Below are 13,972 nucleotides of genomic sequence, written 5' to 3'. Positions count from 1 at the left end.
GACGTTATCACAGCTGGCGTGGCACAGCTGGTGGGGAGAGGGGGAGAGGTGCGGACAACGGACGGACGCAGGACAGAGCCCCGAGCAAGAGATGCTTTGCATCTAAAAATATTCACCAATTCAAAAAAGTACACCGAAAAGAAAACAAATTTGAATCGAAATGCTTTTGAGAAAAAAAGAAAACGTCCAGTTTAGGTAAAGGAAGTATTTTTTTTAATATTGGCAGCAATTGCAGGCATTATGCTTCTGCCGTTTTATCGGCGAGGTAAATGGTCAGAAGGAATCAAAAGTTAATGGATTTTTTATCCTCTAGATCAGCCTGGCATGTACTGTTCAATTTCTTTTATAATCACACAGGTACGCATAACTAAATGTAATAATCGTTACATTATGAATGTTAAGCTAACGACAAGACTTTTACTGAGAAAGCATGGGATTGAGAGAATTATTTTAAAAAAATGTTTGAGAGACAGTGTATTCGCAACCCTTAAAATAAATGGCCCCTGCAATTAAAGTTTTCTGTTCAACAGAGTGCGAGGTTGCTGTTCGGTGCTTTAGGATGCGGTTCTACTTGGATCCAAACAGCGTAGTTTTCCTAATTCTAATCACCTCGGTGCTTCCGATATTTTTAGGAAGCGCGCAAAAATTATTCTGGATACTTTCACAGGACGCATGGTTCGCTTCTTGACCGTACAGGTCGTTCATACCGGGCAGATAAGAGGGTAATAATGCCTGGTGACATGTTCGTTAACCAGGGTGAAGAGGCCGAAAAAAACACCGAACTGTATTTTTACGCGCCACAGCTACAACTAGGATTTAATACCAGCCGGAGGGGAGGAATACGGATTAATTTGGACTGCCAAGGTATCTTTAGCGTGCGCTCAAATCTAGGCACACCAGGGGTTTCGCTTTTCGCCTTCGCTGGAAAATCGACCGTCATGACTGACATCGAACACGTTTCCTCGGTATCAGCAGCACAACACTTAGCCACTCTGCCACCGCGGCGGGTGACTCGAAAAAGCAAACTCTAGCGGCCAAAATTATTATATTAAATATTGAATGAAATATATGTAGCTTCATGTTAACGCTTGTTCCTACAACTTGCGTATAACAGAACTATTGAGTAGAAAACAATTTCTTTTATTTATTCGCCATTAGCGCGCCGCATATTTGTGTAGGAGTGTAAACATATTATGAGAATTATCTGCTGAAATTACTTAACATCGGTATATTACAAACTATTTTTAGAAAATAATTTTAACGTTATGTTATTCACCGACCCTAAAAGTCCATTTTCTTCTGTTCTCGCAGCTGGCGCTGGCTAGTTCGCGGTCGCGGAGGATAAAAAAACGAAGAGGCACTGAAGAAGCCGGGATAGAAACCGGCTTGAACCCACGTTGTCGTTCCCTTGTCCCTGCCATTACGGTTACTTATGCGCTGCATAGGCAACCTCGTGTCACATTATTAAAGCGAAGCTATCGATGCCTCGCTGACGGCGAGCGTCTCATCACGAAAACGCGTTGCAAGAAAGCCAACCTCACACAATGAATTTCACAAAACAATTATGATGATAAGCGGAAACGCTTCCCGTGGTCGGAATCGAACCTCGGTCCCACGCGTTATGAACATACAAGAAGCGCCAGAGACGAGGACTGGGAGTCAAGGAAAGCGCAAACAAGCGCCTGTCTGTGCTTTCTTCACTCCTAGTCCCCGCCTTTTGCGCTGCTTGTATTTATGTTCAGAATGAACCAACTGGCGTTGGTTCATTCAGATGTTAATCGCGTTATGAAACCGACGTCTATCCGATTGCGCGATCCCTATACGGTTGAAGCAGTTTGGATGTAATCGAAGCTTTCACGTCCCACTGACGGCGACCGTCCGGTCCCCAGGACTCTGTTACATCCTTACCGCCCCAACGACAGCGAACGAATCCCTCGCGAGAAAGCTGAGCGTTTCAACCATCGTTGTCGTTAGACGAAAGGGCGTTAGTTTTTGAAAACTTCTATTATGCATGGACAGGGAAGCCTACAAGATGTGGAAAACGCGGACGACGCGCAGGTCTCACACTTTGTTTTTCAAGTAGTACTTAAAAATAGCTAAACACGTGCAACATTTTGTCGCAGGATGGGAAATTTGCTGGCGCCATTGGAACATTGTCCGAAGGTGCGTACATCTCAAAACTTTTCTATCCTAAATTCATCCCACTTTTATACCCTTAGGGTTGCCACGCCGGTTAAGGACAAAAAGCACTAAAGTTTTTATTTGACGAGCAGCGTCTGTGTAACGGATGGCAGTTCCGTGGTGGTACGTATTACAAAGAACAGTAACCGGAGTCCGGAATAGTACACGTGGGGTGTGCATTGTGCGGGTTGGCGGCTAAAGGAATGAGTTGTCGGTTGTCATCAGTATCCGCTAGTTGACTTCGTTGGGACGTGGAACTTAGCAGGGGAAGAACGTTAAGTGCCGTCCTTGTGAGCGAGAGCTGCGAGCTTTCTGACCTTGTGGTCATATCGCGAATGCCCAGTTGGAGCCGGGTCTTGGTGGACGTGGGGTTCGGGACGCGCAGGGTCAGCTCGTAGGCTTTTTTACCAAGGATGCTTAGTTTGTCCATGCGATGGGCTTACGGCAAAGGTAGGCGGTGCCGTTAAATATTCGGCTGACGAGATGGGCCTGAACGAGACGTACACGGCGTCGCTCTTTTTGTGATCGTGGTGCTGTCTTGTAAAGCGGCGGGGGTGGTCAGTGAGTTGGAGGACAGTGGCTTGAAGGCGTTAAATGTGGGCTATTCCTGCCCATCTTTTTGTATATCGAGGCCGACACCCGAAGAGAGCGGGTGTGAGGCACCGGGATGCCGTTTATAGTTGTAGAGGGATCGGGCCTAAGGGCGCCGTTGATACGATGCCTGAACGGGATCAGTTTGGACTTCTACTGGTGAGGCCAATTATCGCGGATGGAGGTATCAATGGTTTTTTGTAATGCTTATTTTTGGGGGCCCCGGTAGGTGAGGCGGAGGTGTGGGGTCCAGAGGATTAACGCGTTCACATAGTTATGTCGTCCACGGAATCGTTTGGAGGAGACTCGGTAGGTGTCAAAAGGGTATATAGAGGGGAAATGACGCCGCCCTGGTGGGTTCCCTTGGGTGAAGTATGAAATTTCCTTGATAGGCAGCCGCTGTCGAGAGTGGTGGTACGGCTGAATTGAGATTCCGAGACGTCGTTGTCGATTTGCACGCCGCAGCTGGTATTTTGGAGACCTTCTAAAATGCCGATTGGGCCACAATGTCAAAAGCAACACTGACGTAGAGTGAGAAAATGGCGTTAAATTACGAAGACTGAGAATGTCAAGAACGTTTTCCTCGATTTGAAGGAGGATATTTTGAGTATGCAGTTGAAGAGGGAAGCCAAACGTTGTGTGAAAGAGGACACCGCTATCTTCAAAGTACTCTGAGAAGCAGGCACCAGATGTAAATAGAGTTTGCTGAGGCAGGAGGTTTGGTAGATGGGACGAGGGTTTCCGAGTGCGACACGATTGTTAGGCTGGGAATGACGGGGATGCCGGTGTTTTTTCACTGATTGGAAATGCGAACGTTGGTTGGTGGGCGTGACGGGTCACTAACTAGCATTTGGAGTTGGTCCGTACGAAATAAATGTCCTACCATACAACCGAAATGTGAAGGGAAGTATTGAAGACTGTTCACGTGTTATCCTGCTGTCCATGTTGTCGCGGGTGCCCTTTCCAGCCACGTACGGTGTATTTTTTCCTGTGAGTCTCGCTCATGGCCCTACTATGGAGGTTCTTCAGGAGGAGGCTCTTCATCCTGCTATGATGCACGCCTGGCTCTGAGGAAACCATTCCGTGTGCGTACGTAGAGAGCACGGGATCCGGGTCGTAAGAGGCTCTGGCTTTCTGCGCGTCCCAAAGGTGGGGAGAGCCAGAAGGCATAAGAAGCGCGATGCCGCTTCCCGTGGGAGGGACAGTGACAGATGAGCGAGTATAGTAGAGTAGATTAGAGTGACACGCTGTTGCCCCGAAGGCGTCACGCGCGATCCTTCTGCTCCCGAATACAGGGGGCGCTGGCACCGAGCGGAATGGAGCCGCGGAATTATAATCTCTCTCCCTCTCTCCTATAAGGAGGTCAGGGGGCGTGTCCTCACAAACATGAAAGGCGCGTTGAGTAAGCGTGCGTGCGTGCGCGTGTGTCTACGAATACACCTGTCGCCCCATTTCTGTGTTGTTAGCAGTTCCTTCGAAAGAAGAATTCTCGCTGCAATCCTTTTTTTTTTTTCACTGCTTGGCTCTGAAACTCGCGCTGATATTCATGACTATATATATTCAAAATGCGTGCCTTTGGTGGGTCAGCGTCACTGGTGGCGCCAGCATACTGCTTGGAACAATTTGCGAGTTTCTCAGGGGCGGTAAAGCATCTACGAAAGGAACGCGTCATGGTAAGCGTAGCCAGACGTGATCTGGATGCCCAACGAGGTGTGAGGAGCGTGCCGGGACGTCAACGCGAAAGGCCTCAGAGCGCGAGGAACGAGGGAAAACAGCGGTGGCCGAAACGAACGCGAGCTCCTAGGCGTTCTCGCTGCAGATCGGCTTGCTGCACCTGCGGCGCTGTGCTGAGGGTCGATAGGGAAGCGGGCCCGTTAGTTCCCTTTTCATAGTTGCACGCACCAGGTCGATAGGCTCAAGGAGAAAAAGCACACTTGACAGTTCGTTTGCTTACCGCATTACAGGGAAATCCAATCCCGACAGAGTCACGTTCAGCAACGGCTCTTGTGTTCGTTTCTTCGGGAAAGAGCTCGCTGAGGCTCGTTCCCCCTTGAGCGTGGCTATTTCTACCAATTTAATATCTGAGAACGCAGGGCGCGCCTGTGTATAAAACGACAGAGTCAACAACTCCACGGCCTGAGAACTCCACAGCGTCGTTAGGTTTTGGTAAGCAAAGTAAAGCGTATGCACAGGACGACTTGCTCAAGTTAGTCTCCAAAGCGCGGTTTTAGTGTGATGCCGAATGCGAAGTGTAGAGTTAACATACCGTGCAGCTAAACCCCAAGCTGAGAGCAAGCCATCCGCCTGGCGATGAAATGCGCCCAGGCTGGTAGTATAACACTGCCGATCTCTTAAGAATATTAAGAGGGGAAGTTCCCTGACTCGCGTTTAAGACTACCAGATGCGAAGAACTACTATCCATTACCGTGACATAGCTATGAATGACGTGGATTAAAACATCGGAGTCTTGTGTGACCGATCATCGAATTTCCGCTGATTATCTAGAAAACTACAATTAAATGGGCTGAGGTGAAGTTCTGCGAAAAATGGCACATGCTAGCCTGAAAAATTGCGAAGTGTGGCTTTAACAAAAAATTATAATATTTTTTTTTATTTAGCGTTTAACCTGAAATGGTGACGGAGATCTCAGGAGAGTGCTCGGTCAGTCAAGTGGTTCTACTTAGAGATAAAAAAATTAAACCCAGCGTGAAATCAGCTGAAACAGAAGAGCTTTGGTTTTCTTGGGTCGGTTGGAACGTCAACGGGCGCTCTCCCGAGAACTGCAGCGCCTTCGCCGTGCCAATTCTACGGTTCGCGCAAAGAAATCGGCAGCCAAACCTCAGTGGCGGGAGGCTGCCTCTCCTCTCTATTTTAGCGGAAGGGAAGAGGAACCTACCCTCCACGCCCCCCCCCCCCCCCCCTCCCCCCATCCCCCTGTGAGAGCACTGCTCCCTCTATCGGTGGATTGGGGAACCGGTTTCTGCGAGGCCGCCGGAGGGTCTGGGAACGTGCTTCCATCCCTGCTCACGGAGTAAGAGCAAGACAGGAGGGGAAACGACGGTTTCTAGGGCGGCCAGATAGCGTCGCAAGCGCTTCACCTAGGTTAAGCTAGCGGCATCTGTCGTGGGAGAAGAAACTGCGCGGCCGCCGCGATCGCCATTTGTGGCAGCTATCAATTGATCAGTTGTGGAAGTTATCATTTGGCACATCAGATGCCGCTACCCTTTCCATCGCCGTCACAGCTACGAAGCATTGTAGTCCGCGTTGGTTTTCATTGTGCCATTTTCTGCTCGCTCTCCCGCGCTCGCCGCAATGGGCCGGTTCGCCTCCTATATATATCTTTGTTCTGTGCACCTGCGTGACGCAGGACCTACAGCATACGGACGAAAAGGCTATACCTACAATAACTCCGCTGTTTAAAAAATGAACACCGCACAATGTTGAACGTTCCGAACGCCTTAAAATGATGATCTGACCACAAGCTCGGATACTTCCAATAACAAAATCCAAGGCAATGTTTCAAATAATCTGAGAACGCTCGGTTAGTGTAGGCAGACATCTAATGTGGTGCTCCAGAATCCTTAAACTCGCTTGTCAAGGGAAAGCGCGTTTAAACAAAAATGTTTCTCCAGCAACGATAAGCTTTACAATCCCGGCTACATAAAGAACGAACGCAATTTTAGATACGACACGCATTCCAATCGCTCTCATGTAAAATGCAGTGTCTATACAAGGAACGGAGCTTTTGTTTGCGCGACGCTACCATCTCGATAACTTCAGACAACACCATTGTGGTCTTTGACCTCGGAGCCAATTCCAGGTGACGGCAATTGCAGGCGAAAACAACTTGTTAGGCTCCCGATGTTAGTTCGGCCAGCGGCAATCGGGATTGCGTGGACATAAACAGTAAACAGAGGTGAGGCGAGGAGAGATGCCGGGAGGGGCTGGTGAAGGGAGGGGCACCAGGAGCTGTAGAAGGCTGCTAACGCGCGACCGAGATTTCCCCCGAGGCCCAAGCCTCCGATCGAAAGCGCCTTGCCAGGGACGCCCATAGTTTGTATCTTTCTTTTCTCGCCCCAATCAATCAGGCGACGAGTGCCTGATAACAGCCCGGACAACAATGGAGTGAAATAGGATAGAGGAAAATAAAGCAGCGACGAGTCAGCTGCAAGCGTCGGAACCACAGGCGCCGCACGATGGGTATATCTTTGCTTGGGACCACGCTTCCCCTGTTTTGTTTTTTTTTTCTTCTTCTCTTTCATGCGGTAGGGTGAGGCGTAATTGCACTAAGGCCGGGCCACTGGCAGGAAACTCCATTTGGTACGCTACTTCATATCGTGGAACTCATCATGACTGCATCTCTTCAAACAGATGACACTCTCGCATCGCTAGTTCGCGATCCTTCAGAGCATTACTGCAGGGTGACCTAGAGATAAGACGGCTTGAAACACAGCTGTCTGAAATAGTTCGGGTAAAGTGTGCCGAAAAGGACTTCTTTGGAGCCTCCAGCTGACATGCGAGCGAAGATGTCATACAGTCACAGAGAGAACGAAGAAGGAAAGAGGAGTAGTTATTGGACATAGAATTAAAGTCCTCAGCGTGAACACAAGTTGACTACCTGTAACTTTCAACTAGGTTATTCAAACACATTACGTCTGAGGAAATAAGCAGAAATAGATAACAGAACAGCAAGAGGATAAGAGTGGATATTGTTATAGTTATTTTTTCCGTAGTTTCGTTTTGTCGAAACCTTTTTCTTTTGTCCGTTACTTTTTTTTGCCTGTCGAGAAGTTTCATTCTGGCAACGGTGGTTTCCCAATCTACTTCCCAGCCAGGTATGCGGTGATTACCGTATTAGTCTCGCAAATGCAATTCACCAAAGACAGCGCTGCTCCCGTATTCCCATTACAATATTTTACCCATTTCCATTCTTTTTTGCTTCAGTAATCGCTCCTCCAGATCATTAAGAAAATATTGCCAAGTGTCATCTGGTGGGAATAGTTAATCACATCCATACGCGTGCATCATTGCGCTCCTAATATAGATCACCATCCCCCACTGCGAGATTGTGGGACTTTAATAATCTGAAGGACCATCTCACTTGTTATATCCCCCATTTCCTTGCGGTTTTATACAACTTCGGCTTTTTCTGATGGGGCGAATGTTGCGCGAGTACATTTCAGGTAAACCCTAATCATTTTATCTAGGAATTTACAAACGGGCTGAAATTGTGTTGCTATTTGCTTCCTATCACCTGAAAAACTACACAAACTGTAAAAAAAAGTAAATATTCATCCGCAACATAGTTGACAAGGTAACGTGTTCGAGAAATGTTAAAGGGCAAATTGCATGCAACTTCTAGCGTGCAACTTCTGTAATCATCCTGGCCCTATACACCAGCCATCTCCATTGTCTTTTGTTTTGCATCACCTTTAGTTTTAGTCACATGTTTTAATGTTTAGGTTCTCATCAAAATTCAGTAACTTCTTCTTTGGCGCTCTTTGCCCATAGTCGGCCTTGCGCCAATAAAACCCAGCCATCATCATCATCAACTTCTAGCCTACTGCTGAATGGTCTGAACACTTTCGTACTTAGCCATTCCAGACGCTGGGTACTACCGTCGGTGAACCTTGTTAAACCATTTTCTAGAGGCGACATTTTGCATATCATAAGGCTTTATAGTAACTGCTATCCTACAGAAAAACTTCAGAGAAATCTCTAGAGCTTTTGTGCTACCCATTGCCAAAATTTGATGCTCATAGAGCTACGCTCAATGGTTTGCATTACTTTGGTACCCAATAAAGGCACCCATTAAATGTGCTACCAAAGAGCGAGAGAGAGAGAGAGAGAGAGAGAGAGAGAGAGAGAGAGAGAGAGAGAGAGAGAGAGAGAGAGAGAGAGAGAGAGAGAGAGAGAGAGAGAGAGAGATAGAGAGAGAGAGAGAATAAAAATTTATTGATATGAAAGAAAAATAAATGTTTAAGCTTCAATGCTAACTAACAATGGCATTCAATTACTTCGGAGTAACTTTCGTGCAAGTAATATGATGTCCCGGAATGTTGGACTTGATTGCGACATTTTTGGTATTCCGAACTCATGGCATTCGACATTTTTGGCATTCTTTTCTTTGATGTATACACCTCTACGCTGTTATTTAGCGATAATATAACGGCCCACCAGGTGCTTTTTTGTGCATTATTCGATTATGGAACGCGTATTCACAATTTCACTTCAGGCTTTAGAAAAAAGATTGGCGCAGCTTGCACTGCTGCCGCAACGTTGGAGAAACAGCAGAGCTGTGGGTCTGCCTTCGTGGGTCTGCTCTCCCTTCGTCGGAGACCCGGGTGTTGCACCTCCCGGGGATTTCCGAACTTGCCGCTGAAAGTTCTCCACGACTGGCTGGCCCGGATCGTTTCGTCCGCAGGCGTTCACATCTCTCCCAAAGTGGACCGCGCTAGCACGCGCTAGAGCCCGCGCCCAAGTCCAAAGATCCCCCGATAGATCCCGAGAAGTTTCAGTGGATGCCGAAAGGTGACGCTACGGGGTTTTTTGCTCACTGTCAAAGCCGCCGACGACACCGGCTTTTCTGCGACACGGGGCCTTTAATGCTACGCGTTAAATTGCTACTACTGCTACGGAAGTTCTGGTTATCGAACGCAGGCCCCTCCTGTGCTTCTGAAATGGGGATTATAATCACTGGCCCCGAGTCTTTTTTTTTTTAGCTTTAAAATTAAGCTATAATGACAAAAAAGCATTTTAGATGCTAACAAGTTACAATGGTGGGTTTTCTATACGCGCTTTCTGGGCTGTTGTAGGGGTAGACAAAAATTCCCAATAGCGTGTTAATTTCGCTAAAACTGGGATATTCGTTTCTTTACTGCTACTCACCCATACCACGCACACATACCACATATGCACTCTGGCGATTGACGAAAAAGGGCAGGGCCATCATATTAAAACTAGTATAATCTGGAAAATGATCAGCTGCAAACCAAGACCCATGTACACCTTTAGGGCAAACACGTACGGTGGGGTTGTTTTTCTCGTTATAAAGCGACAACTTTATGACGTACCGCATGAAATGTTACCCTTGTAGAATAATCAAAATGGCGAAGTCGAACATCTAAAGTTATCGATCTCCATGGTCGTGTATCTCCATGGGTAATAGCCTGTGATTTCTTGCTCTTCGAATCCAGCGCACAGTAGCGTGTGCTAGCCTCAATAAAGGACCCGTATGTGCGCTGCTGTAAACCCGGAAATTCAATAAGAACATTCTAAACTTCTGAGTGTGGGTAATCAGCTCAAAAGAAAATATATTTTGTCGAGCTCAAGTCTGCGACTAAAAGAAGAAAGAAACGACAGAATCCCTGAATGATAAACTTGGCTGGATTTACTATGCTCCTCAAGGCAGACAGAAGCCAGAGCATAGAATATTAAAAGACAGTAAATGCTTCGGACAGCCTCGCTACGTCTGGGAGGCATGGGCGTTGACAGCAACCTTTTAAAGCGACAGGACGTTTCAGTGGGGGAAAATAAAAGGGCTTCTTTAAATAACGGAGGGTTCCGCCACAGATTGAGTCGATCGTGATAGACAGCGGCCAAGCAAGTGTGAGCACACTCTTGTCGCGCTGTCACTGACGCGTCGCTAACAAAAGGCTGCGGTGGCAACTCAGGCAATCCGGAAGGCTTTCGAGAAAATGCAATTTCTCTGCGCTTCGCCGTTAAAGCTGCCTTAGCCTTTTGCAAGTTTCTTTTTTTTTAAACCTCTAAACCATATGAAGTGCACTGAAAATAGAGGCCAGGCTTGAAAAACTGAAACGAGAAATAGGAGTTGGATCGACTGACAGCAGATATTTTCTGTTGGTGTAGTTGTTGGCCTGAAGACACGGAATGAACGCTGTCAGATTCGAGCAGGCATTTCAAGTACAGTTCGGAGATGGTGGAAATACCAAGTTTATAACGTGCAAACGAATCGAAACACAAAGACATTCTTCCTTTATCTTCCTCCGTGCCGAGCCGGCGAGGAAGAGCTACGTCATTAAACCTGATTTACTGCCAGGCTGTCCGTGCAGCCCAGATTTTATGATGGAGCGCTGCTACTCTTCAAAAATAGTGAATAAACCTACACGTTTAGCAAGCAATTAACACTTAGTGCGAGATCGCACTCATGACGTCTGGGTGTACACCCCGCTCTAAATAAATAACAATAACGTTGGCTGCCTTTCTGTGGTTTTGGCTCAGGTAGGACAAAAGCATGCACTGCCTTCGTTCATTATCCTGAGTTGTAAACGACGCAATTAACAGCGGGGATTTGTATATTGAGAGACATGAATTATGTACAGAACAATCAGACAGTATTCGGTACATGACAAGAAAAAGGCGCGTCGACTGTCGTGTTGTCACGTGCGGTGGCTGCAAGTATTCCTAGGAGCGCGGTGTTAGGGAGATGCGAGGCGAAAGGTCCCTATAGGGACCTCAGCGAGGTGTTGTTGCTGGACGCGATAGGGACTTTCCTTGTCTCTCCACCATATGAACTCAGCCGGGACTCGCGCCCACTTTCTCTGACGCCCGGTCCAGCTATATCCGCAGCTACCGTTTTCCGAAGGCAAACTTCATGCATACTTTACTGAGAACCGCCTTTGGATCCGTAACATGGCTTTCGTCATTCAGAGTTAGCCCACATTAGAAAACTAGGCTATACGAGTACCCTCCAGGACTTAAAGTAGTGCCCGACTATGACCACGCTTCTTTCGTGGCTAGTTCAATCAAACAAAGACCTCATGGTCGGCCGGCGCTTTTTCTGCACATTGTTCACAATTTGAATGCGAGAGCAGCGTTAAACATAGCCTTCCTTTCTAGGAAAATATGCGCACAGCTCTAGGCGTGCGTGCGGATGAAGGGTGAGTCGAAGCTTTATTTTTGCGCGTTTTCTGTGATTCGTCGAGTGTATCTCCAGCTCAGTTTCTAATCACAGCCCCATCATGGTAACATCGATATCGTTGAACACGCTAACGAAGGACTTGTGAGCCCCCATCACGTGCAGGATAGAATGCCTTGAAGCCTAGGCCACGCCGCATGACACCCAATCGAGCTTCCGAGCCGGCGCCCACGTATTCACGCGCAACCCCACAGGCCCGTCCCACAGTTTAATTGGTAAGCTTTTAGGATCCTCTGCTGCTTATTCTTTGAGTGCCTCAATTAGCTGTGAAAGAATGTTTATATACTAATAGAATGCCCTCTACCGTTGTTCAGTGGCCCGTTCAAACGGGGTGGAAGTAGGAGGACCATTTGTGGTTATCCATAGGTTTGTCACACTGCGGGGCTAAAGTACTGTTTTCGGCTATATCACACAAGCGGAATCATGTCTTGAGCCAAGTTCGCCTTAGTCACGAAGAAAAACACGTCCTGTTTCGCCTCATCTTCGCCAGGTGATTTTCTGCCGCAGGTAGGTGTATAAGACGTGGCGGGCTTTAGTGAAGAGCCTGTAGCAGGGAAGCAGGGAATTAGCAGCTGTAGTGCGCCCACCAGCGTGCGTCGCGGTCCGCGTGGCTTAACTGCTTGTGCCAGTCCTGTGGTGGGTATTAAGAAATACCGAAAGGCGTTAATGTCGCTCGGACCAACCTGGCAAGAGATTTTGGGCCAGCACTCTGGCGGGCATTTTGCGAGCGCTTTTATTTTGCCGCGCGGATGATAATGACCCGTGACACTGGGCCTCTTCGATTTACGGCGTGCGGGCAGCCAGCTGGCTGCCAGACCAGAAACCGCCTTGGCAGTTCTGGGGGCCCGCGGGGAGCCAGAGGCGCCCGGCCCGAGAAAATGAGAGGAGACCTGGCAGCGCTCCTGCAGTGACGTGGGAGCCATACCCGAGAAAAACGAACGTCTGGCGCTCGCCTCTGGCAGCCCTCCGGGTGGCCAGAAGGGGGAAATCGAAGAAGTCCATTACTGCCCACAGGATGAGCTCCCTTTACACGCGCGGGGCTTTGTTTGCGCCAACAGGCAGGAGCGAGCCAACCCTGGTGAGCGATAATAATGGGCAGTTGCAGCCGCCCGTGGACGTGTGCTCGCTTGCCGCCGCCACTCGGCGGTGTGACTACGTATGCGTGCGACGCGGCTTCGCATGCACTGCTTACTACCCGCACCACTAAATTTCGGCCCGCTGAAGCGGGCACCAGATGAAAGCGCCTTTCCCAACCTCCGCAATCGCACGTGCCGAAGGAAAAATAACACAAATAAACAGGGCCCAATGCCGTCTTCCCCGAACCCCGCGAGCACTACGTTCATCGTAGAGCTTCCACTAAGTGTGAGGAGGAAAGTAAAGCCCCCGCAGGCAAAATACGAGGCGCTTCTTGCCCTAAATTACTCCGTCCATGGTCCACAGCTTCTAAATAAAAATTTGCGCGAGGCGATAACAGGGACGGTGCCCTCTCAACTCAATGCTGTGTACGCGATAAAATATGTATTCAAAATTGTAAGCTGTTAGAAACAAAATAAGGACAGGGAAAACATACGCAATGTTATTCTGTGTAAGTGGCTACCACTATAGCGTCCGGCCGACTCCGTGGTGAATGTGGCCATTGCAGACGGAAGGTTCCTGCTGAAAGATGTGTCTCGGGGTGAATACGCTGCGACCGAGGCAAATAAACGAAACATGTAGCAATGCAAAGCAAGCACGTGCCACCTTACCGATCATGTTTGTCTTAGAACCGCGTCCTTGGCACCAAAATTGCCCAAAACAGTAATGCATAAACCGGAAGATCATGCCCTTTGCCACTTTAGGATATAATGAATTCCATTTAAACAAAAAACTTGTTCAATGGAATCTCCTGGTAAATGAAACGGTTTGCGAAATTTGTGATCGCTGAGTAAGTAGCTAAAACCAAGACGCTTGGGATGATGGGAACAATTTTTTGTACCCCTGTCGCTTTAACAGAACACGAACTTAACAGACAACACCCCGCAGAGATCCCAAAAAAAAGCTCCGGCAGACCCAAAACTATCGCTCCGCTTTTTGGCTTTAGCAGGTCAAGATGGAAGGGTCAGGTTATCGGAGAAACTGATTGTGGCGAGCTGTCATAGGTCGATATTGTGACGAGTTTCGGTGCTTTGAATAGTTTCCAAAAGCTCACAAAGCATTTCTTTCTTAACCCCCCCACCCCTCCCCAAAAAACGAAAAAAAAAAAGAAATCGAAATCAAACCGGG

The sequence above is a fragment of the Haemaphysalis longicornis genome, unplaced genomic scaffold (genome assembly GCF_048455015.1).
Source record: "Haemaphysalis longicornis isolate Haplotype H1 unplaced genomic scaffold, Haemaphysalis longicornis Haplotype H1 scaffold_1, whole genome shotgun sequence".
Lineage (NCBI taxonomy): Eukaryota > Metazoa > Arthropoda > Arachnida > Ixodida > Ixodidae > Haemaphysalis > Haemaphysalis longicornis.
The sequence above is the reverse complement of the archived record's forward strand: the minus strand, read 5'-3'. Positions refer to the sequence as shown.